Here is a 27,970-nt window from a genome sequence, read left to right as displayed (position 1 = left end):
CGGGCAAACTCGACTATCCAATCAAAAACATTCAAAATCCCTTGTAAACACGAAAGCGTTTATTTACAACTACTTTGAGAACAAGCAGGGGTAATATTATCAAAACACTCGTCACGGGCAACATATATCACCGCGCGGATACCTGCCGTCTGCCAAAAATATTCCCCTTTTGTTTTAGATGAAAATCGAAAAAGAATCTCGCGTTCATTAACGAAGGGTGTAAGTTACGCGGGGGACTTGCCGGGGACCTTATTACTGTAACACACGATATTTTTGAATACCGTTTGTTTAATGTGAGGTGATTTTGTTGATCCGTTCGGTATTTTTTTGTGTAATTTGTTCTTTAATTTTTGGTATCGAACGGTGAAGTTTTTGTTAATTGTGTTAAATTTAGTTGTGCGATAAGTGTTTGAGTCTCATATAATATCAAAAAGACCCCAGAATCGTGACAAGAAATCGTGGTTCGAACAAATGCTTGTCCTATTCAAAGATTAAAATTGCGACGCGTCGCGAACAGCATCATCAGTGCAGTTACTACATTTCTGTATAAAATGCATTTCATATTGCTATATTATTATTATTTGGTTATTTTCTTTGCTCATTTGATAATCAAACTCAGTTCAATTTCTTATTGCTTATGGTGAAGTAAAAATATTCTCGGCGTTACTTAACTTCAGTTAGCCTAAGGTTTTGTCAGCAAAATACTTAATAACATGTCAAATGACATAACGACACCAGAATAGGTCCCTCCAAAGCATTTTTAATTTGTACTTGAAGTAAAAACCTGAGGGCACACGAGATGGTTTGCGAGCGAATAGAAAAAAGAGACGTTTTGTTTTCACACAACCAGGGGCGGCTGATTGAAATGCTAAAAATATTTGTATACTGTTGCCTGAATTAAGGTGTGCGTACTCCTCGAAAGATCCCTCTAGGTATGCATGTGTGTGATGTATTTGTTTACGTTGAATGAGAATTCGTGTAGAGTGTTGGTGTTGGGTTTTCGACTTTTTTTAATGACATTGTCAAAATTATGCTGTAGCTGGTAATGTTTACGAAAACCAGAGAATTCAATTTTCATAAAGAAACTAAGCCCGTGCAGATTTCTTTTTAAGTCTACTCTACAATTTAAAACCTAAACTAAGTACCTAATAAAAACTGTTTTAAAACTATTAGGATTTGTAACCACAAAATAAACATAAAAGGAACTCAAAGTCTGTAAAACTTCTATCTCTTCTTGCAAGCTTGTAACTTTAAAAGGGGTAAGCAGCAAATCGAATGATATCTCAATTGAGTCGATAAAAGAAAGAGGAATGCGTTTCCCCTATCGTTTCCATCTTGTGAAGGTGCTAAGGTATGGGTTTGATAAGTAGGGCCATCCCTCGGACCAGTAATAAAGGTCACATTAGCCGTGTTACTGATAGTCACCCCTGCTATCGATAACCCGTTGCAGTGAGCCAGCGATTGGTCTTCCATGAAGGAAGATTTTAAGACCTTACGATGATATTTATGATATCCGATGAACTTTGTACCGTTAATTTATTTATTTCAAGTTATACGTATAATTATGATACAAAAAGCGGGCTTATGCCGCAAGGCATTATCTAGCAGTCAACCTTTCGGTGACGGTTTAGACAGACATATATAATTTTATGTAATGTGAGCTTCAAAATCAGTTGACTCATTTTGTTTCATGCGTTTTAGAATAAAACTACATAACGTTGTTAGAACATAATTTCAATAACCAAACTTAAATTTCTGAACTGAACACACACCACAAATCAGGACCTATTTAAAATACTATAAAGACGTGCGACAATCGAAAAAGAAGTAAAACTATCAGTAAAGCAACATGGCGGGTGGCTTATCGAGCATAGCAGACGGCAATTAAGCAGATTGCATTTATATGGGTTCCACATAAATCAGGGATCCGGTACGCTCGCGCCCGCCTGCGAATTCCCTGAGGGTAGGGCCTTAAATACAGCGATTATGCCGTCCGTTATCCATAATCCCTAATACTCCTCATTTGAATACTTACTGTCTGTCTACGAAAGTAAATGGAAGTTTCGGAACCAGATTTGGGTTGTCTGGACTAGTTTGAGGCTAGGTTTTTATGTACTATGGTAAAGAAAATTTAAATTAAACTTTCTGGACAGTAAGTAATCAAAAACTGTATTCTGTACTATGCGGGGTGGTGACAATCCAAGAAAATAAAATAAAAATTGATTTGATGCTAGCCATACTTTACTACTTTTGATTTTGATTATTAGTGAAAGTGAGCTTAGATTTTTTTTTTTTTTTTTTTTAATAAATAAATAATAATTTATTTACTAAAAGAACACGAACAATTCACAATGCATAAATTCAAAGATACAATTTACAAACTTTATAACCTCTGCCTCCCAAACTAGGTATTCCTGTGTTTTGGGAGTCAGTGATCCTCCATAGGAAATTAGTTTTTTTATAATTTTCAGGTAAGCATTCTAATAGTTGACACTAAATTTAGAAAAGTTTGAAATAGGAAAACAAAGAGAAAAATAACTAAAACAATTAAATAACTAATTACAAAAAATAAAATAAAAAACAAAATTGTGTATGGTTGTGTGAGGGTGTGTGTGAAGGTTATGTGTGTCAGTGGTGGGGGTGTGTAAGGGTGTGTGTGTGTTTGTGTGTGTGTGTGTGTGTGTGTGTGTGTGTGTGTGTGTGTTTGTGTGTGTGTGTGTATGTGTGTGTGTGTTTGTGTGTGTCTGTAATGTGAGATGTGTGAGGGTGAAATTGTTGATTGGTTTTTGAGGCGTATTAGATCATCCTAAGTAGCAAATTTTCCGTATCTGTATAGCTTAGTGTTTGAAGCCATTTAGTTATTTTCTGTTTCACTTCTCTTGTACATAACGGATATATATTATTGATTTTGTTAACTTTATTGTAAATTCGTGAGCTCATCACAGTGTATTGGTGACCAGCTGAGGCTGTGTTATGTGGTGCAATGTTACACACTGGTTTCAGTGTTCGATTTTTCTTTGCCCATACGGCGTCATAAGTGAGTGAGTTGTGTTTTTTTAAAATAGTGCGAAGAATGTAGAGCTGCCTAACTGTGAGTACTTTACATTCGTCATAAAGGTCATTTGTAGGATATCTAAATGGTTTCCTTGTCATAACCTTTAATACTGCTCGTTGTGCTCTCTCTAATTCTAGGAAGGCAGTTTTAGACGCTCCACCCCAGGCAGTCACACAATAACTCAGAAGAGACTGACATAGAGCAAGATAGACTAATTTTAGAATGTCACTGTCAGCAGATAGACGCAATTTCTTAAAAATATAGATAATTTTTCTTATTCTCGATGTGAGTTTCTTAATATGAGCTTGCCAGCTGAGTCTACAATCAATCTCAACACCAAGGTATTTGATCTCGGTTGATCTGGATAATGATAAGCAGAAGCAGTTATTATTTGTAGAGCTAGTAGAGCAAGTATGTATTTTTAAGTCATAGGTAGGCGGTGGGCAAAGTGAAATTCTATTTCCAAATGTTATAAACTTTATCTTTTCTATATTGAGCGTTAATAAATTACAGTGTAGCCAGTTCATTACAATTTTCAAACTATCTTTGGCAATTAAATTAGCTTCTGACCAATCTTTACCTGATATTATTAACGCAGTATCATCCGCATAGACAAATATTTCGCATTTATTAATTTTTAGCTGGCACAGATGGTTAACATAGATTTGAAAGAGAGTTGGCCCCAAAATACTGCCTTGCGGTACCCCGTATTGTAAGCATTGCTCATCACTTATGTAATCTCCTATTTTAACACATTGTTTGCGATCCGTTAAATAATCCCTGAATATATTCAACATAGTTCCTCTCACTCCAACTTCTTCTAATTTGGAAATCAGTATAGGGACAGAGACACTGTCAAACGCCTTAGTTAAATCAAGGAATATACCTATACATTTGCGTTTGCTATCTACTTGTTTGACTACTGAATTAGTAAGAGCAATTAAAGCATCATCTGTAGAGATACCCGCACGAAAGCCAAATTGGTTATTTGCAATGATGTTATGAGACTCCAAAAAATTTATTAAATTGTTGTTAAGAATACGCTCCAGTATTTTAGATAAAGTGGGTAACACAGATATTGGCCTATAGTTCGTAATCTTATCTCTGTCTCCATTTTTATATATTGGGGTAACGAGTGCTTTTTTAAGAGCTGAGGGGAACACACCAGTAGTAATGGACAGGTTGCAAATATGTTTTATTATAGGCACTAGAGTCGAACGCGACGCCTTCAACATTTGGGGTGAAATAGAATCCCAGCCCACTGCACAGTGACTTCGTAAGTTGAGTAAAATACGCTCTACTTCTGTTTCAGTAACCTCAAGAATAACTAATGAATTAGGTACCGAGATAGTTTTATGTAACTCAAAATTTTGTTTTTCAGTGTTGTGATTGGATATTATTTTATTTGCCAAATCTTTTCCGATTCCCGCAAAGAAAGAGTTGATGTAGTTTACTGATTGTTTAGGGCTGTCACGGATTTTGAGTAATTCTTGAGAAGATGTTTTTTCTTTTTGAGTATTTGTCACCTTGCGTATAGTATCCCAGGTGGCCTTGGGGTTATTTTGTGCTTTTAAAAATTCTGATTTTTCATAAGCCACTTTTAATTTACGTAACAGATCGTTGCAAAAGTTACGGTATCGAATATAAGTGATTTTTAATATAGCATTTTCTGGTGCCTTACGAAGAGTGTAATGCATGCGATCACGATTTCGTATACAGCGTAATAGACCTTCTGTGATCCAGGGCTTTAAAATGCGATTTCTAGAAGGGATATTTTTAATAATAGTTTGCGATCTAATAATAGGTAATAAGATAGATACAAAAGTATTACAAGCCTCATTTGCATTCCTGCATGTTAATACTTGACTAAAATCTGTGTTTTTAATTATTTTATCAATTTCCAAAACATCAACAAAAGTTCGTGTGGTACTAGGCTTCAGGAGAGTAGTTTTCGAGAGATTCAAACACAGCATAACTGGGTAATGATCAGTTATGTTGGTTTCTATAACTATTGTTATTGCTTTATATACTGTTTTAAGTAAAAAATGGTCCAGACAATTATCCAACCTTGTTGGAAAGGAGTGTGCTGGCAAGAGGCAATGTGAAGCAGCCAAGGTTAAATATTCGATCGATACTAATACTCGATATCGAGATTAACGCAGACGGTTACTATAAGAAAGATTAACGATGCTTAGAAGAAAAAACAATAAGATTGCTATCAGTCCGTAGGTCGCATGTAAGTAAATATGTTCAGTTTATACAGGCACAAATATTATATAATATAAGTAAGCCTCTGGTTTTGTGGCCCACCACAATACTTAGCAATATGTCTTCGCGTGATTTACTTTAACGTAATTAACGCTTTCCCATGTAGACATTTTGGGGTTCCGCCGGGACACATCGCGCCATCTCATATGATTGCCAACAATAAGATTTGCCTGATAATGTGAGAGCTTGGGTTTCATAATAACGTGGAAATATCGCGTTTGTTTATCGCGCTGTCACGCCCTTTCTAGAAGGTTACGTGGGAAACCTTGAAAATTGGTGCAGGGTCTGAGTTTCGTGAAACCTGAAGATCAATTGTCACGTCATATTGTTAAAATTCTAGTAGGTGGCTCTTTCGTCAATCTAAATTCTGGTATTTTAAAAATGTTTTAAAACATTTCTTGATTAACACACATATTTTGGTGTGGGCTAATGCCTTTGATGCTGTGGCGCTGCTATATTAGACTTCTAGACTGACAATGCCTAACGACTAAAGTGTGCTGCATAAGTAGGTGCGTCGCTCCAGCGTTTCGGCCAACATGCCTTGATTGTTTATTAAATGATGTAACGGTTTACTCACGCGTATTTATCGGGGTAGCCCAACTAGCGGCGGCGGGATCGTTCGACTCGCGATCCCGCCGCGTCTGCTCATGATTAAGGACTCCGTTTGGGTCCGAAACTAGTCGGGCTATCCCGATAAATACGCGTGAATAAACCGTTACATCATTTAATAATGAATCATTCTCACGATAGTTACTATCAAAAAATGCCTTGATTGCCTTGACGCAAAATAAGTTACACTTCGATGACTACACAAAACCTTTAAACAGTTTTTTGCAGAAATCCAACAATGGTCACACAGTTTACGTAAGCTTCACTGTTGGAAGGTCAGCAAAAAGGGGAGATTGACTTCAATATATTCAATCGGCAATATTTGAGTCAGCATTGACGAGACCAGTTTGCTCAATAACGCAACTGGGTCAGGCTTGTCTTGCACCGAATTTAAAGTGGTTGACTTACTTCAGGCAAAACAGTAGGTAAGTTACGTTGCGTTAGCAGCTTTCGACAGCTGGCAAGGTTAGTAAGTAATGATTAATTACTAAACCTCCAGGAACTACTTATTACTACGTATTATCTATTATACGGCATTGTTTGCATCTTCGAATTTCAGTTATTTCTTCTTCTCTCTTCTTCCTTTTTAATTGCAACGTCCAGTGATGACGATCATGAGAATGAATCGTAGGTAACTGAATTTGGCATTTATCACGTTTTGCATTTTCTTCAAGTTGTGAACTAAAAGTGTTCATAATACTGAAGATTAAGCGGCGTAGGTATAATATTTGTCACGCATTTCAATACCTTCATCAACCTGTGTATCGCCAAAATTTCTGTCAAAAACTTGCTTAAAATACATACTTATATGGTTAATTTCCGAAACTCAGAATGATGAAGTCCAATAAAGGACATTCATACAATATAGTATGTCATCTATCCATTTGAACGCTAATTTAAATCGTCTCACATAATAAAAACTAGGATCGCTACATACTTATAGATTGTCAAAATATGTCAATTTATCAGTACGTAGCGATAATGCTAAAGACTGTTCCCAAACCTTTTCGATAATAGTTAACGATAAAAGTAAAAGGATAAACCCTCTCAAAAGATAAGTAACTGCTACCAAATTAAGGCAGTATTATCTAAATACTTAATGTCACAAAACCAATATGGAGGATATCGGAAAAAAGAGTTGTAGCGATGATTCAAAGCCGCTTAAAATATTACTCCAGTCTGTATGAGAGTGTGGCCCAAAGTATAAGTGGAAGCGATCTGTTCAAAAAGTATAGAGGAATTATAAGGCATAATGTACTTAACTAAAAAGATTTTTATTACAATAGACCAACTTGTTAAGATATGAAATTAAAAATGTATTTATTTTTGAACTTGTTCGATTTATTCCTAATATCAAATATGTCTATATCAATTTAGCTTATTCACCTTCTTGATTTTCGTAAAAAAAATACTAGGTACCCAGAAACTTACTTAAAAATGACATTACCCTTAAAGGTTAATTAAGTGTATAGATTGGTGGATCCAAACCTATTTTTCAGAAGAATAAAATACTCATTACTTTGATAACTTGTACCACAGCAAAGGGTTCAGTACGTGTGACATTCCCGAGGGAAATCTTTTCGACGCCAACAGGGGTGAAGTCGGGATTAACTCTCGTTTCATTCGTCAACGCACAACCCTATCCCTACATGCATTTTACATCATCAGCCAGTCGAAAACTTGCCTTTTGGTGACCCTAATGCATTCTTTATAAGGTGCTATTATTGTTTATTTGTGTAATATCGTAAGCGATCAGGGTTGCCTCCGGAATCGCTGCGAATCGACACTTTGGGAGGTGTAAGGTTATTACGGAAATGGTGTTACCATGTTTACATGTATGCGTAAAATTTTATGTGTGTCCTATGCCCAAAGGTGCTAATAGAAGAGTGATTTATAAAGACCTTGAAATTGCGAAATTGTTATATTTCGTGGTTGTCAATAACCTAAAAAGAACACGCAACTGATTAGCAAAATATTCTCAATTTATTCCTAAGACAATCTCAAACCGATTTTTCTTAAAGCATTATATGAGAAATAAAAAGTGTTATAACAAAAAACGTATACAAAAACGAAAAGACCATCTCAATTTTTATAATAGCACCTAGCAACAAAATTTACCTAAAAAGCGCATACCATCATCATTGCCTAACTCACACAAGCATTCAAATAAACAGCACAACACCCCATGAACATCACCAAGATAATATAACGTGAGGAGACATAAACACGTTTCAAAAGCATCTTGTATGTTAACACAGAATCCCGCCAAGCAAAAATTGAGAGTATTATCGGAGTGCACATATTTCAGAGGGAAACACACAACGCAGAGCTCATTACTCTACAGGCGGAGATCAAAAGGGTGTCTACCCGTTTTATTTGTGCACAACCCCCTAGATGCCAAGTTTTATTTCAGCCTCATAGCAAGACATGCATAATGGCTAAAAAAATGCAACCTATGATATTGAGATAAATACAAATAGAGGCAGGTACGCTTTCACACCGGCTGTGCTATCGTGTCTTGGAATCTCTTGGCTTTTTGAAGGTAATGAGGGGGGGATATTGCTCGTTTTTCGTTTCGCGGACGTGACTCCGCGCTGGCTTAGTTTGTTTGGTGTTTTGAAGGTTTTCTTATACTTTTACTGTGTTGCGGCTTGATTTTATTTCATGGTACTGCAGCATTGTTCCGATAAGAAATAGTATGATTAAAAAAAAGTATAAGTGACGAAGCAATTAATATTTTTCAGGCGAATAAATAATTGTTTTATTTTAAACATCCCATTTAATTAGGCCTGAGCTAACTGAAATAAAACTTTGTATTAGTTGATTCGAATCTCACTTCACTTGCTAACTCACTTATCTTAATTAACTTAACCTATTCCACAAACACAAACAAAGAGAACAGACACACACACACACACACACACACACAGAACCATACTCCGCATATCAAGTACTGTGCATACTTCAACAGAACTTCAAATAAAAACTCGTACAAGTAGTCAGAGAGCTGCATGCAACAGTTAGCGCAGTACGCCTCAAGTGGCCTGGCCTGAGGCAAGAGCCAGGCTTCAGGCCTCAAAGGCCCAAAGGCCCGCCACTCGAGCCTGGCCTCGTAAAAAGACATCTCGGACTCCCGTTTTGTTGGCCGTAATTGCTGTTTAATGTAAAGCTTTGGTATTTTTATATGTTAGTGGAGTGTTGTTTTATTGGGGTCATGCTATTTAAAGGATAAGTTTGGGGTGATGTTGAAGTTTTATGTTCATTTCTAAAGCGGTGTTTTTTAAGATTGTTTTTTGAAGCTGAACTACAAAATAATGTTATCAAGCATTTTAAATACTAATTAATTATGATACACATATGTGTACATGTTCTTTCATGTCAAATTTTTCCCACAAAAGAGGTATAAATATCTTGCCATTATCATTTCTCTGTTATAAGGGGACCACAAAAGAAAAACACAACAATACACCGACATCGGACGCAACTTACCTGAAAAAAATATATATCTATGCACCTTTAATGTTCTGCATATATTAGGATACCATAAATAGAAATATACGTCTACTAAAATCTAAAACGACAATTGTCAATGGGGAAGCGAGATGCCGTATCCCACTGGAAATAGCCCCGTCTCGCTTTAACTACGGAAAAAGCTTGTTTCAAAAGCAGATAGTACTTACACCTACCACCATCCCTTAAAAAGTAATATTATCGCAGTTGTGGGAGCAGGACAGCGCGACACACAATGTAGAGCGCCATCTCTTTCTCACAACTGCTAAAATACCACTTTGAGGTGCAGTGGTAGGCCCTCAGGCATTGTAATGAAATGAAATGAAATGAAATGAAATGAAATGAAATGAAATGAAATTATTTATTCTGCAAATAGGATATTTTTTATCACTTTTACATGTCTTTTTTGAGAACGATGGAGCCGACATTTCCTAGCTGACTACCCTAAGAAGAAATGTCGAAACAAACTCAGGGGTCGCAGTCTCTTTTAAAGTCCAGACAATTTTCAAATTCGAGTGTATAAACTAATGCAGAGTATTTCAATAAATTGATAATATACCTGCATAAGGTTTATACTTACAAAAAAAAAAAATATAAAAAGATTTAAAAAATAAAAACGCAAATGAGTTGCATGTTATTAAATTAAATAATAATTAATATTAACAAAAATAAATTCATGCAAAAGCACAAAAAATGTCACATATGTATAAGATTATATGCAAAAGCACAAAACATGTCAATAATTATGTACACAAATAATGATAGCTGTATAAGCGAGCAGTTCAATCCCAAGCATTTTTATCATTTAAATAATCTGATATTTTGTAATATCCTTTTCCGGATAGTTTTAATTTAATAAAAGTTTTAAATTTCTTAGTCGGTAGCTTACGAACATGAATGGGAAGCTTGTTGTAGAAACGTATACATTGACCCATGAACGAGTTGCTTACTCTATGGAGACGAGTAGCATGTACGGCTAAATTATGTTTGTTCCTTGTATTGATTGAGTGGACATCGGACAATTTTACAAAGTTGGATTCGTTTTTATGAACAAACATTAAATTCTCAAATATGTACTGGGAAGTTACAGTCAGAATGTTTATCTCTTTGAATTTCTCTCGGAGGGAAACTCTTGGGCCCAAATTATAAATAGCGCGGACGGCCCTTTTCTGAAGCCTGTATGTAATGTATTCTGAACATTCTTTTTAACACAGTCCAGTGAGAGTCCACTCGTAACGGAACTTTTTATGCACTCATTAGCAGACTGGATGTCCGCATTTATGGTACTTGGTATTGGATAATGATAAAACAAGCCCGCTAGTACCTGGCGCAGTAAATTAGAAATCGGTGTTATTCTGTCTTGTTCGAATGTTATTTTACCCTGTTTTTTCTTTACATGCATGCATAGGTATATGATATAAGTACAAAAAGAAGAGTTTTTAAGATGACTCTTAGTAAATAATTATTTAATTTGATATTTGCCCTCAATTTAATTGTGTCGTAGCTGAATGAAAGAAATAAGGAAACACATCTTATTTTAACTGAAATCAAAAACAAAATAAAGTTAACTTAAGAAAAACTTGACAAACGACTCTCAATATAAATTATTACTACAAACCAAACGAACCACTATAAATTGTTTTCTTTATAGACAATTAATTAATCGAAGTTCCCCAAAAGTAAACACATTGACCGAGGAGCTCATTACTCAGGGAGCAAACAAAACATACGAACGATTTCCAAACAAGCTGCAAGTAAATTATTTGGAGGTACGTCGAGAAAATATTGCAGCAAAACATCGCTTGCCGTTCATAAGTTAACAAAAACGCTGGGAACACGACCTTAATCGAATTTTGTATACACGTGAATTAAGGCTGCACATTCGTTATGCGATTTGTCTTGACTTGTTAATTATTATCTCCGAATGCAAGATCCAGCTGAAAGTTATTATATAATATATACTTTTATCATTAAGATTTTGCTTTATAAATATAAATTGATTTACTTACTATATGTATTTGCACTTTGATGACAGTGTATTATAAATACTAGACTAATGCCAAAGAGCTACATCTACTTCATAAATGAAAAACAGTTGTTCTTCCTTGTAGAGCACATTGCGTAGGCTTTGATCCATTGTGTCTGTTAATTATCTAAAGGCGGGTCCATTCCTAAAATGCATAAGTTTGTAAGACTTGTTTATTCATTATATTTAATTATGATCAACTTATTTAATCGCTCAATGAACAGCCGTCCTTAAATGCATACGTATAGGGGGTGATTAATCGAGCAGACGGAGTATCTACGGGGTGTTTCGTTGTATCCTCACAATGATGGATCACGGTGCGGGCCAGTTTCAGTGAACACGCTGTATTGCTTGTTTGTCACTGCTAACTTAGTGACGGCGGTTCCTACTTCGTTCATTAAAAACCTTAATGTTTCAGGCGCGGTGCAGCTAACTCGACGAACTCACCGAGTTTGTATTTTATTTTAAGTGAACAATGGATAAGGATAGTGTAACGAGTTTCTGTAGTGGACACATCATACTCAAACTTACCTTTTGCAATCTATTCTATATACTTATAATAAATCTGTAGAGAGGTCAATTCTGTACATAAAATATATTTAAAAAATAACTATCAAGGGGTGGTTAGGGATCGCTACTGATGCCAAAAATGCAATCAGTAAAATTTTTGTCTGTCTGTCTGTCTGTCTGTCTGTCTGTATATTCGTTATAGAAACAAAAACTACTCGACGGATTTTAACGAAATTTGGCACAATTATTCTTCATACTCTTGGGCAGGTTATAGTATACTTTTCATTACGCTACGACCAATAGGAGCAGAGCAGTGAAGGGAAATATTGGGAAAACGGGGTAAGTTACTCCATTTTTTAAGCTTCCGTCACGTGTGCAGGCTTATAGGTTAAAGCTACATAGAAATCATGTATGACGGAAATATTCTCCCTAAAATTATATAAAAAATATTCCTCGACAGCATATGTCTAACTTTTATGGTTGACTCACAATAACACGTGAAACTCCCGATAGCTTAGCAATTCGGAGATTTCTGATTGTATTTGTCTACTCTAACGTTTACAACACTATCACTCATCCCCAATTAAAAAAGTTAACATTATTACCTATTCAATAAAAAAAGAATCATGTAAATCGGTGTAGAAACACCAAAGTTATACATGAAATAATAAGAAATCGCGCGTGAATACAGAGTCATGCTATAAGGATTATTTTTGTGTATCGGTTGCCGCGCTCGACGCGCGTCGTGGCGGGAGGTATAAAAAGGCGGGGGGTCCGCGCTCGAGCGTCATACAATATTTGGCTGTTGATGCGAATAGACGTTCAGACTGTTCGACCTTATTGACAATCAATAATTGTTATTTGCAAACCGTGCTTATCAGCACGACTTTTAGTCTTTGAATAGTTTATTTTTAGAATTGTTTTGTTGTTAGTTTATATAATAGGTATTAGATTAATAGTATTAGTAGTAGGTACACCTATTAGTTATTTTGGTAGTGTTTAATTGTATTAATAGTTTATTTTCGTAATTGGTAGTGTTTAATTATATTAATAGTTTATTTTCGTAATTTTTATATTATTTATTTTGGTAGTGTTTAATTGTATTAATAGTTTATTTTCGTAATTTGGTAGTGTTTAATTGTATTAATAGTTTATTTTCGTAATTTGGTAGTGTTTAATTAAATTAATAGTTTATTTTCGTAATTGGTAGTGTTTAATTAAATTAATAGTTTATTTTCGTAATTGGTAGTGTTTAATTATATTAATAGTTTATTTTCGTTATTATTATATTAGTTATTTTGGTAGTGTTTAATTGTATTAATAGTTTATTTTCGTAATTGGTAGTGTTTTATTATATTAATAGTTTATTTTCGTAATTATTACATAATAACTATATACAGGGTGACTGGAAATTAGTGGCGGAGCCGTTAAGGGGAGGTAGTCTAGGGTTATTCCGACAGATATCACTATGAGACCTACCGTCCTTACTTAACCCTTTCCAAGATATTCCTACTTAAAGAGTGTAACCCAAAAATTCGTACAAAAAATTTTCAAATAGTAATAAATCCTAAAAAAAAGTGATTTTGGCCTACTTTTTTTTGTTTTGCAACAAAGATATTCTAAATAAGTATTATTAATTGTAAAATTTCCGCAACTGTCATTATTTTATGCAAAAACTGCTAAACAAAAACGGAAAATGTTAAAAAAATACTTTGATGGCTGATAAGACATAAATTTTCTTTAAAAAGTCACCCTTTATTATTACGTACGAAATAATTTAAAAACTTCTACGTTTTGTTCCCTTTTAGATGAGATATTAAAATCCAAAATCGATTAAGGAACCATCAAGATAAGACTAATAATAAAAATGAAAGAAAAAACCAAACTACTGAAGAATAAAACTTTATTGAAAAAAAAAACTGTTTAGAGTTCATTTTCGAAGTGTCCACCATTATTTCTAATACAAGCTCGTGCTCTTCTTACGACACCCGTTTTTACAACCCTTGAGTCTGTAAGCTCCCTTTGTATTTCCTGCGCTGCGTGGATTATCCTGTTGCGCAAATCTTCAACGTTTGGTACAGGGACGTCAGTGGCATAAACTAAAGTTTTCATTCGACCCCACACGAAGAAGTCCATGGGTGTGAGGTCGGGGCTACGTGCCGGCCATGGTATTGGACCACCTCTACCTATCCATCGGTCGGGGAAGTTTTGGTCTAGCCAAATTCTCACACTAGCCTAAAATGCGCCGGACAGCCATCATGCATGAATATCATGTTTCGCCTCGTTTCTAGCGGCACATCTTCCATTAATTCAAAAAATACATTCCTCAGTAAATTTTCATATTCAACCCCATCGAGGTTTTGTGGTAGAAAATGTGGTCCAATCAAGCGGTTATACCCATCCACACATTTAAATTAAACCTTCTCTGTGAACCTTTTTGTCTTTTTAGGTGTGGATTACCCATGGCTCGTTCACTCCAGTAATGAGCATTATGATAATTCGTAATGCCGTCCTTATCAAACTTGGACTCGTCAGTCCATAAAATTTTTCTGAGATAATTCCTATCTTCAACGTCCGCATTTATTAAAAATCTGCAAAACTGCAGTCTTCTTAATGGGTCAACCGATTTTGGACTTTAATATCTAGTTCGAAAGGGAACAAAACGTAGAAGTTTTTTAATTATTTTGTACGTAATAATAAAGTTTGACTTTTTAAAGAAAATTGATGTTTTATCAGCCATCAAAGATTTTTTTTTACATTTTTCGTTTTTGTTTAGCAGTTTTTGCATAAAATAATGACAGTTGCGGAAATTTTACAATTAATATTACTTATTTAGAATATCTTTGTTGCAAAACAAAAAAAAGTAGGCCAAAATCACTTTTTTTTAGGATTTATTACTATTTGAAAATTTTTTGGACGAATTTTTGGGTTACACTCTTTAAGTAGGAATATCTTGGAAAGGGTTAAGTAAGGACGGTAGGTCTCATAGTGATATCTGTCGGAATAACCCTAGACTACCTCCCCTTAACGGTTCCGCCACTAATTTCCAGTCACCCTGTATAATTGTAAGTGTAAGGTAGCTTCAGTTACCGTCGATTAAAAATACACAGTGCCACCTAAAAAACGACCATCTTTATCTCGAAATTCGAGAGATGCTAAAAGGATGAGAAATGCGCGTTCTCAAGAATCGGCAGAGGAAAGAGCACATCGGTTAAACTCTATGAGAGTTAGTGCCTCAACCTCTCGAGCCAATGAAAGCTCTCCAGAGAGAGAGATGCGATTAGCAGCTGACAGAGCGAGACGAGCTACATCACGGGCGTCTCAAAGCTCTTCTCAACGAGAGCTGAGGCTTACCATTGACCGAGAACAACATGTGTTATCCCGAGATGCTGAAACTGCGTCACAACGAGAATTGCGTCTCACTGCTGACCGCGAACGGCATACATTGTCTCGCGAGTCAGAAACCTACACTGAGAGGGAATTGCGTCTCACAGCTGACCGCGAACGTCATATATTGTCTCGCGAGTCAGAAACCTTCACTGACAGAGAATTGCGTCTCACAGCTGACCGCGAACGTCATATATTGTCTCGCGAGTCAGAAACCTACACTGAGAGGGAATTGCGTCTCACAGCTGACCGCGAACGTCATATATTGTCTCGCGAGTCAGAAACCTACACTGAGAGGGAATTGCGTCTCACAGCTGACCGCGAACGTCATATATTGTCTCGCGAGTCAGAAACCTACACTGAGAGGGAATTGCGTCTCACAGCTGACCGCGAACGTCATATTTTATCTCGAGAATCTGAAACTTTAACTCAATATGAAGACCGTTTGACAAATGATAGGGTGCACCATAATGTTATTCGATCTCTCGAAGACGCACATGAGCATGAACAACGACTAGAGTCGGTACGCGAATATTATAATTCTTTGAGACAAGAACGATCAGTAAGTTTGTCTAATGAAAGATTAAGAATCGAAAATATTCGGTCTCTTGAAACGGACGAACAGCGAGAGGCCCGTCTTACTGCAGACAGATTTCGACATAGCCTTAATAACTTAGATGTACACATAGAAGATCAATCTAGAAATTCGGTGGCTTGGTCCGACAAATATAAAAGTGGGTTTGCTTATAACCTCACAATTGATTATGGATCATCTTCTGTAATAGGCGATATGAACGTGGTATGTCGTTTTTGTAATGCTTCAAAGTGGAGTAAGGAGTCAGCTGGTTTCTGTTGTTCTACAGGTAAAATAAATTTGCCTTCATTCGAAGACCCACCGGAACCTTTGAAATCACTACTTTTAGGGGAACATATACAATCTAAACAGTTTTTAGATAATATTCGCACTTATAATAGTGCATTTCAAATGACATCCTTTGGCGCTCAACAAATCTCAGAAGGTCATTTCATGCCTACTTTTAAGATACAAGGTCAGGTTTACCATTTGATAGGATCCCTTTTGCCTGAAAACCAACCTAAGTTTCTTCAAATATATTTTGTATCCGACTACAACGAACAGTCGAATATAAGAAATCAATATTTCCCGAATTTAAATACTGAACTCATATCACAACTTCAGAACATGTTGCATCAGGTTAATTCGTATGTATGCAGTTTTAAATCGGCATTAGAAGCTCTTCCTCGAGATGATGATAACAATTATAAAATTGTTATAAATGCCGATAGGCGTCCAACTCAGGAACACCCTGGGCGTTATACCTAATGCTCCATCCACGAATGAAGTTGCTGTGGTATTGGTCGACCAGGAATGTGATAGGCGTGATATCGTTATCCGTTCCAGAGATAATCGTTTGCAACGTATTTATGAAACCCACAGGGCTTACGACAGTTTGCAATATCCTTTGATATACTGTCGAGGGGAAGATGGTTATAATTTTGCTTTATACCAAACTGATCCGCGTACAGGCGCACCTAATTATAATAAAAAGATTTCATGCCTTCAATTTTACTGTTACCACTTGCAAGTAAGACGGAATAGGTTTGTATACTTTCAACGTTTTCGTGGCTTATTCAATCAGTTTATTGTAGACATGTACGCAAAAATTGAAACCGAAAGATTAGTTTATATACGATCTAATCAAAGGCAGCTGTGCGTTGAAGAATACGTGCACCTACGCGACGCCATGCAGCAAGATAACGATACGGTGAATATGGGTCGTTTAGTTATTTTGCCCTCTTCTTTTACTGGTGGTCCACGATACATGCACGAACGTACTCAAGATGCTTTTTGTTACGTAAGAAAATATGGACGTCCCGACTTATTTATTACTGTAACTACCAATTATAAGTGGGATGAAATTACTCGGGAGCTTCTTGAGGGTCAAGCACCGCATGACCGCCATGATCATGAGCAAGAGTTTTTCATTTAAAATTAAAATCAATGATAGATCTACTTACCAAAGATAAAATTTTTGGAGAAGTATTGTGTTATATGTATAGTATTGAATGGCAAAAACGCGGCTTACCTCACGCACATATCCTGCTTTGGTTAAAAGATAAGGTTCGACCTAATGATGTAGACAGTTTAATCAGTGCTGAAATTCCAAGTCCGATTGCAGATCCCGTGTTATACGACATTGTTAAAACTCATATGATACATGGTCCATGTGGTTCGTTTAACGGGAATTCTCCTTGCATGCAAGACGGTCGTTGCACTAAAAGATATCCAAAAGCCTTAGTGGATGGCACTGTAACAGGACATGATGGATACCCATTATATCGTCGCCGTTCAAGAGATAATGATGGTTTTACTGTTGAAAAGCGAGTGTCTGGACAACAAGTTACTTTAGATAATAGGTGGGTCGTTCCGTATTCTCCTGTGTTGTCCAGAGCATTTCAAGCTCACATAAATGTTGAAATGTGTAATAGTGTAGAGTCAATAAAATATATTTGTAAGTATATTAATAAGGGCAGTGACCAAGCTACATTTGCTTTGAGAAATGAACATGATGAAGTTACAAGATTTCAGTCAGGCAGATATATAAGTTCTTCAGAAGCTGTGTGGCGGATCTTAAGTTTCAACATTCACGAAAGATATCCACCTGTGACTCATCTGGATGTTCATCTTGAAGGCGGCCAACGTATATATTTCAACGCCGAAAATGTCACAGAACGGTTAGAGAACCCTAGACAAACAAGTTTATTAGCATTCTTTCGACTTTGCCAAACTGATGATTTTGCAAAATCTCTTTTGTATGAGGAAGTTCCATCGTATTATACCTACGATAAGCAACGGGGTGTCTTTAATCGAAGACGCCGTGGCAGGCCTGTAGATGGCGAGTCAGGTATTTTTAAAGAACATGTTCTTGGTAGAGTGTACACCGTTCATCCTAACAACGCTGAGTGTTTCTATTTGCGATTATTATTACATACCGTGCGAGGACCAACCTCATTTATAGATTTGAGAAAAGTAGACGATGTTGTTTATCCCACTTATCAAGCAGCTTGCCAAGCGCGTCATTTGCTTGAAAATGATCAGCATTGGGATGACGCTTTGGGATAATCCACGACGGTTACGCCATTTATTTGTAACATTACTCACATTTTGTAATTTGTCAGATGCTGTAACATTATGGGAAAAATATAAAGAAAAATTTTCAGAAGACTTTCTTAGAAATATACCTAACAATGATGAAGGCACAACTAATGATAATTTCCGTGATCTTGCCATAAATCAGTGCTTATTAGCTCTTCAGGATGACTTAACAGCAGTAGGCGGTAAATCACTCTGTGAATATGGTTTGCCAACACCAACCTCAGTCGGAGAGGTAACTAATAGGGAATATTCCGCAGAGATTGGTTACAATTTAACGGAACTGCTGACAACATTAGAAAACGGTGTCCCAATGATGACTGCAGAACAACGTTCAGTTTATGACCGCGTGTGCAATAGTGTTCAAAATAATTTGGGAACAATATGGTTTTTAGATGCACCTGGAGGAACTGGAAAAACCTTTTTGACTAAATTAATATTGGCTTATGTTCGAAATCAGCGTAAAATTGCTCTTGCCGTAGCTTCATCAGGGATAGCTGCAACATTGCTACCAGGAGGTAAAACTGCTCACAGTATGTTTAAAATACCAATTGATTTAGATCGCACGGAAAATCCAACCTGTAGTATTTCAAGAAATAGCGACAAAGCTAAGGTATTACGCGAGTGTAGTTTAATCATATGGGATGAATGTACGATGGCCCATCGAAAAGGAGTAGAAGCGGTAGACAGAACTTTAAGGGATATAAGACAAAATGATCGACCAATGGGCGGTATCACGGTTTTATTTTGTGGTGATTTCCGACAAACCTTACCGGTAATACCACGGGGAACCCGAGCTGATGAGGTTAGGGCTTGCCTGAAAAGCTCTTATTTATGGCGAGATATACAATCGGGGCATTTGACTATAAATATGCGAGTGAGAACTGGAGATAACCCGGATGATAGTCAATTTTCTGACACATTATTAAAGATTGGTGAAGGTACCTATCCACAACTACACCAAGGAAAACTTATACTGACGCCTGAATTATGTTGTATGGTGCAATCTCAACCACATCTTATATCGACGGTTTACGGTGACGTAACAAATATATTAAATAGGGACAATTCTTGGCTATGCGAAAGATCTATTTTAACTCCTCGCAATGACCAGGCATCTGAGATCAATAACAAAATACTGTCGAATATACAGGGGGAAAGCAAAGTTTATAGATCAATAAATAGAATGGTCGATGAACAAGAAGCCACTAATTACCCGATAGAATTTTTAAATTCTTTAAATATGCCCGGACTTCCCTCTCATGAAATTTGTTTAAAAATTGGGATACCGATTATTATGCTCCGAAATTTAAAACCACCACAACTTTGCAATGGAACTCGACTAAAAGTAACCCAGTTGCAACAAAATATAATCGAGGCTCAAATTTTAACAGGTTGCGGTGCAGGAGAAACCGTCTTTATTCCCAGAATACCCTTAATACCAAATAATTTTCCATTCCAATTTAAAAGGACGCAATTCCCAGTATCGGTGTGTTATGCAATGACAATTAACAAGGCTCAAGGGCAGACTTTTCGTGTTGCTGGAGTAGATCTCAGTGTCAGTTGTTTCTCACATGGTCAGTTGTATGTTGCTCTTTCCCGTGTTAGCAGTTCTAAAAGTCTTTATGTTCACGTGCCGGACGGGTCAACTTTCAATATAGTTTACCCGGAAGCTTTGCACTAAAGTATTTTCGTTTTATAGGTACCTTTACCTTACCTTTATAAGGCAGTGGTACTTATATTGCCACCAGAATTTGAACCTTAACACATTATTATAAAGTTTAAAAGCTATAAATATTTTTAAGTTCTGTGTCTTATAAAGGGTTAAGCCTTATGTGAACGTGATCTAAACAATATTACCAATATAAATAATAATAATAAATATTACCAATACATTAACTTAATACACAAGGAGTTACACGCTGACGGAGTCGCGGACACAGCTATCTATACTTTTCTGCCGGAAGTCACTATTCCACGCGGACGAAGTCGCGGGCACAAGCTAGTAATATATAATAATAAATAATAAATAATAAAAAATAATAATATAATATAATAAAAAATAATCAAAATCCCTTAAGCAGGAGGTTGGTATTACAAGTTGTTTATTACTTGTGGTGGTGGTCTACTACCACATCTTAAAGTAGGTATTATTACTATTATGCTTGTGGAAGCATGACATGAAAATAAATGTCTCTTCCACTCAGCTTAAAAAAATCAATTGTAGAAAAAAAAAATCTTTAAAATAGCAAATAAACACTGGTAAAACAGACCATCCTTTGTGCAGATTGTTACGGACTCTTCTTAGTCACCAATAGCCGCTGAAATGTTAATTTTTCGAATGGAAGTCAAATCCTCCTCTCAGAAGGTATACATGATTATGTGAAATATTAAATTAGAAAAATGTTCCCAGTGCATTTGTTTTTCTGTTAATGGAATACTGCGATTTCTAACACAGCATGATGATTAATTATTGTGATAACCTTTTCGCCACCCTGTATAATACACATTTAATGAAGACACGACTTAATAAACAAAAGTTCATTCTGCTTCAATACACCAGCTCGCTGCTACGGAACTACATAATTTCATATACTGACGTATTTTCCAATTGAATATTCTTTTCATGTGATATCGATAAACCATTCCACCGGTATCCTGGTTTAGTACTTCGAATATAATTCTAGTAAAATGTAAAACCATCAAAACAAATGTATGATATAATACGGACATAAAATAGAACGCGGTATCTAACATTCAATATTTTAAAAAGTCGCTCGTGATGGATTGCGCTTTGTGCATGTTACCATGTTATTGGATGTAATAATAAAACAGGATGATGCAGTGATAAATTATTTTCATGGATTACTGGATTTATTGAGTGAATAGATATTATTATTTATAGATTGCGTAGATTTCAATAAAACGCTTCATTTATCGATGTGCTCGTAAACTGTAACACTATTGTGTGAAAACTTCGAAAATACTTTACTATTTATGTATCCGTACTAGCATTTTGTATAATCACGCCCTTATCGAATAATGGGGTAGGCAGGCATACGTTGATATTTTACGTGTAATATCAGCCTTAATACAAAGGCTGGCTTTCGTACTAGCATTTGTAATCCACGAGTTAAAATATTTTATTCATTTGAAAGTCAGTTCTATTCCTTAGCGGAAACGAAACGCAAACTCACCTACAGGCTACACAACTTTAAATCCTTTTCTGTACGAAGGCCGAGGGAATTAAAAAGAAAAATATACCTGAGAAACTCCCATAAATCATAAGCTTAATGTTTTAATTAAAATGATAAATATTGGCCGGTAAGTTCACGACGTTAATCTTTGGGTGTCTGCTAAAGCCATGGTTTCTTAATCACCGTTGATATATGGTGGTAATAGCCGTATGTACGTTAATTTGTCAACCTTTACTTAGCGGCTTAATGGGTAATTAAGTGAGATATACCATAATTTATATCGTCCCTTATACGAAATGACTGGGGAACTGGTTGTTGAGAGGTTGAGATGATGCTCGCGGTTTTCAGAGGAAAGGTTGTAGCTTGTAGCTGCTCTAATTAGTTATAACAATATGTGAGAGTCAGACTTAGGGTAAGGAAAAATAGAACCCCTAAGTAAAATTTAAAATTATGTCCCCACCAACCGTCATTTAACCTAGATGTTTATGTAGACAGAAAGACAGATGACTTAGCCTAAGTAATAAGATTATGAAAATAACAAAGTTATCTCTCAATATTAACATAGATTGCTTGATAGTCATCAAGAATTAAATTGATTTATTAAAAATTGGCATTGACTGGTTTTTTTGGACTTCAGTAACCACAACATATCAGGTTACCCAAAAAAATTAATCATACACTGGGTACACAATCTGACCTCATTTTAGGACAACACATCTCGCTCCATTTATATGATAAAACAATAATCTGACATTACAAACAATGTATTATTTTATCAGAAGGGTGTAGCCACACTGGCGGTCATAAATCAGAAAATGATTTAAGCCTTGTTCACACCATCCCTATTTTTATTTACCGCCGTATCGCAACAGCCCATCTACATACACCGGACTTTTTGTTATTTTGAGAAGGCAAATTACCTACCCAAATTGCCGTATCTATATTTATGATAATGTTGGATAACTGAAACATTTGTTACTAACTTAATTAAAAAGTTTTATAATTTCCACTATTCTAATACCTACATGGCACTTTAATATTTTTTTTACTTGCCGTTAATTTTTATAGTAATAATATTATTTCCAATGGTATCTCATTTCTAAAACCGCAACATTGCTAATTTTAGAAGCAGCGGCAACTCCCTCTAAAAATATGCCATGGTAAATACCACCCGATATTTGATACAAATTCTTAATCAGCGCGCTAGACTCTCACAGAATCTGTCAAAATAGTCTTTACGTCAAACATTTAGGTATAATATTCGGTAGGTAACCCAATAGTCCTGCTCTCCACAGTATAACGCTTACAATGCCAGTTGCCTCCAGTCCGTCCTCTTTCGGATCTCTTTATGCAAACATGCAGAGCGGGCTGAAGCCACCCGAGCCGTAATGAAGTCAACTCGATGGAGCTTCATGTCATCTCCGAGAATCAGAACATTTGTGATGACTGATATTCTTCATTTGATTGTAAAATGTACTTGATTATGTTTCTATATAATTGTTTAAAGATATACTTTTATATTTTAAACCACTAGTGAATTTCTATCAGTTAAATTTTAGGGATAATGAAACTAAATAAGCAAGACCTTTGCAGAGGCAGTGATGATGTAGTTTAAACTACAATCTTTAACATACTATTTAAAAAGAGCCTTCGGAATTATAGGGTTTATGTTTTAAAAACCAACCTACTCGTATAATGTCTTAATGCCGGGTAAAAGCTTTTTTAAACTACATGAAAATGAACATTCTTCTCCAAAATTCATCGTTTCTTGTCCATTAATGCATTTCGGTAAGGTATAATAAAGCAATAAGTAACGTGACGTCATACAGCCCACTTTATCGGGGAGGGTCACTGATACATGTATTACTTGTGCGTCTCATCGCCAAAGGGGAAAGTAAATCATGCAAACGCGGGCACAAACGGCATACAAAAATAAAAGGTGGAAAGCTTAAAACTTTCAGAACAGTTATAATTACCCGTGTTGTATTTATTTGTCTGCAATATTTAACAAGTTGTTTTTTTTATGTTACACGTTTGGTAATTTAAGATCTTTTACAGTTTATTTTCAAGCTATATTCGATATTTTCCAGGCGAACTAAATACAGATGAAAAATATGTGAATTTAAAATAGCACGGGTAAGTAAAAAAAGGTATTTCAGGTATCATTTTAAAACAACTTAAACAAATAAATCTGTTAACTGTTCAGACTGCTTAATAGCAATAAGTTTTAATATGAAACACAAAAAGCGTCCAAAACCAGGCCAGTGATCACCGAACGGTTTCCCTTAACAGTTATATCCCCAGAGGCGCACGAAAATTTTAATCAAAGAAACTTTAAATTACGAAAATTTCGCGCAAATAGCCGAAAGCAATTCCGGTGCCAAGTCTGTGTGTGTTACGTATTAAAACAAATATAAATAGTTCAATTTTATCCATGGGCTTGTTGCGAACAAACATGGTTTAAATTGCCCTAACCACGGTTTGGATGTTATGCAAACTGCGGGGTAATAAACTTTTTGGTAACACTTCCGTTTTTGTAAAAGAACATCGACCTAGTTTTTTTTTTTTTTTTTTGGATTTTAAACAAAATTCTTTGGATTTGGTTAAATATATATTATGTCTAGATCGTTTTCGTTTTCTTTTTTCCACAATGAAATTATTTAAAAACTGGTGAAGAAACACTTAAGACAAAATTATAATTTCCGACTTCCCTTGATTAAAAGATTCCCATAAAGAAAAAAATGCAAGCAATGAACTTTAGCTGATTTAAAAAAAAACCCTGAAACGCACTGTTAAGGTATTCCTATAATATAATAATCACAAACATTGGCATCGTATTGCATTACCAAACAACAAAATATATGCAAACTCTCGCGCACCGGCGGCAGTTGTTTTCCATCAGTGTTTGCTTTTAACACAAGTTATTAACGACAGAATCTCGTCTGGTTACATTTTAAAATTTATGATATGCGCGCCGGCGTTTCCCAATAATATGCCTGAATATTATTTAAAGCCATGCTTTCATTCCATGAGCGATGTGTCCCTGGGATGTGGGAGACATTTTGACTATCTGAAGCGCGCTACTTTGTAATACAACTTTTAAATAATAATGATTTCGTTGACCTATGACATACAAGGTAGTCTCCGTATGTTTTTAAAGCGCAAATCGACAAATTATTATAATTAAGTTAAAGGCTCTATTGCTGATCTACTAACATTTCATTAGTCAATGAATTTATTTTGTACGTCGTAAAATAATCCAAATTAAGTGAAAGTGATAAATAAAAGGTCAATACAAAGCACATCGTACAATTAGAAATTTAATACACTATTCCTCGTCCAGAACGCCAGTTTCAATTGAAATAGAGCGCCAAGGTAAATCTGAAACTAAAATTTCATTGAACATAAAACCTTTGAACAGTTTCCTAAAAAAACAATTCTCACAGCAATCAAGCTAACAATATCCTGTTATTTCAAATAGTTTTTTCAGCTTTCACAATTCAACTGAAAATGTAATATACACGTGCAAACGTGCATTGGATTTCAAAAACTTTATTTGTGCAATACAAATAAACTATAATAGCTTCGGGCCATTTTACGTATTCCAATAACGATATTAAAGGATACCGTTACTCCAGAACGTGTGTACTTTAGAATGGAAATGTGATGATTTAGAATGGAGTTCGAATTAAGCTTATCTATAAACTGCACAAAATATCTTAATGCGGTGACGTGACCAATTATTGTCCAGGACTTTGTGTTGAAAACTTAGTTCGGCTTTAGTGATTTGGAGCGGCTTTCTCATCCAACAACATACAAGACCTTTATACTCTCAAGCAAACCTCCTTCCGCCGTGAATTGATCATTAAGCATGTTGAAATTATTTTAAAACTGGCCGCTACCCGAAGGTACACCCGTTATAAAACGAAAATGATCCAACGGGAACATTAAATCGGGATGAAAACTATGTTTTGTTTTAATTCTGTTTATGAACTACCTGTATCGTCTAAATCAATTCGGTGGTTTTATTTTTCGTGAAAGAGGAACAAACGTCATTACAAACATACCTACATATAAACTTTCGCCTTTAAATAATATGAGTAGGATTGACGCACAAAACACTTTTCTTCGTGAATTAACCTTGTGAAACTGACGTAACTGGATAAGAAGTAGGTAACCCTAAAGTGAGCATACATGTTACAAGGAGGTCGGTTGCAAGCCGGGGGTGCGTCGGTCCCGCCACTATTTATAGGTCAATTACCGCTATGTAATTAAGGCAATACTTCAGCAAGATCACAGCTTTTGCCAAGATTGCTTAAATAAATTTAAACTTGAGATTTCCAGCTAAGTACGGGAGACATTACGTTATCGCATCTTCGCTGGTAAACAAACTGTTATAATAACGTAATTAAACGTTAAATGTCTTCTGGGATTTTGTTTGAACCGAGATTTATTATGTTTTGGTAAATTTATATATTTTATAGATATGATTATTGTTTTTTTTTGCCTAAATACTGTCTCAAATAGTGTAATTCTTGTCATAAAAAGAAAACTGAGTGCTAAAAATACTAAACCTGCAATAACGATTTTATTGGTAAAAATAAATCAGTAACTCCAAAGGCGTAATAAAAAAGAACGCTCAAATCAATAAATAATCACAGAATTTCAATTAAATGCAAAGATTTAAAATATTAAGCATCGGACATTTTGTAAAGGCCTCGAATGCCATATCAAATTTATAAAAAGTAATTTATCATTCCCTTTGAATTTATTTCCTTTGAGCTGCGCATATTAAAAATATGTGTAATACATATTTATTATATTTTGCTTCTCTCTTTCGGAATATTTTTAGCTGTGATTACTTTGATTGGCGCTTAATGCTGTACTATGGTTCGTCAAGTGTTTATTTACTTTATGATAATTCAACAACATTATGTCCAGTTGTGGTATGAATGGTATCTTAAAATAGGATAGGTTTTGTGTATGCCAAAGTTACTATTAAAAATTAAGTGAGAAATAAATGATCAGTTAATAAAATTTTAAACTTTTTTTAAATATGCATACATGCTCAAGTTTCATTTTAAAATGATTTAAAAGTAAACAATTCGTTCCAAATTCGATCGTCTTTCTTTTTCTTCTTTACTTGAACATTCCGATGTTTCTTGATTTACATTTTCTGTGAATGTCAGTGTTCGTTACGTCACTGTTTTTACAGAAGCTGATCGGAGTGGCGCACCAATGATCGATGACGTCATCAATAACCACTCAACTCCTCGCCCATCTAGATTTATCAGACACAAACGTCTACAATGCATTTGCTGGCGAAAGAATTATGTGGATGTGACTGTGTGTTGCTACAAAGATATGTATGTTTTGTTTTTGAAGACGGTTAACTGACAAGTATCGCGGGATGTTTGACTAAGATCATTTCAAGAGAGAACAAGCAAGGTTTTCGTAAATGTTTTATGTAAGTAAGTTTTGTAATTCATTATCCAATTCTATTTCGATATTGACTTTTCCTGGCATTATATAGAAATGATATTCCACTAGCTCGACAATAATGAATCAAAAATGATAACTATTAATAAATTATAAAATAATTTTAGAGAAATGTAATACCTGCAAAGATGGCTTTATGTCTGTGTAATTTTATGTCTGTACATAAAATCAAAATAGACAAACTTACTATTTCCAGACATGTCCGTGCTAAGACATCGATGGTAGTTGCGAGCGTGGTCACAACAAATGATAATTGACAGCGCAAGTCGATTTATAGCCGCGCGCTTAGCCGACCAAGCTGCACGAGCGATTTATAGCCTCTCACCGGCTATACACTAAAAAATACAGCGACCGACATGCGTTGGAACGACGCCTTAACATTAGAAAAAGTATAAAAAATGTATGCGCTATAATGTAGCATCATTTCGGGGAAATTCTCGAACCATGCACCTAGAGACTTTAGTATGACATTTCAAAAGTGCCTGAAAGGCGTCTAATTAAAGTGATTTAATTATTTTTACTAGCAATTATAAAACGATTTACATTTGAAACCCAAACTCCTGACCGAAATTCTTTATGTCACGTATACAAAACTATTTTAACGTGTACTTAATTTTGAGGCTTTGTAGAAATATCATTGCAAATGCTTTTGTATACACTATACAGTGGGTGTGTCCCAGAATAACTATAATATCATAAGGAAAGCCATTGTTACGAATAGGGCATCATTTATTCAG

Source organism: Trichoplusia ni, chromosome 25 (assembly GCF_003590095.1).
Source record: "Trichoplusia ni isolate ovarian cell line Hi5 chromosome 25, tn1, whole genome shotgun sequence".
NCBI lineage: Eukaryota > Metazoa > Arthropoda > Insecta > Lepidoptera > Noctuidae > Trichoplusia > Trichoplusia ni.
Note: the sequence above shows the minus strand (reverse complement) of the source record.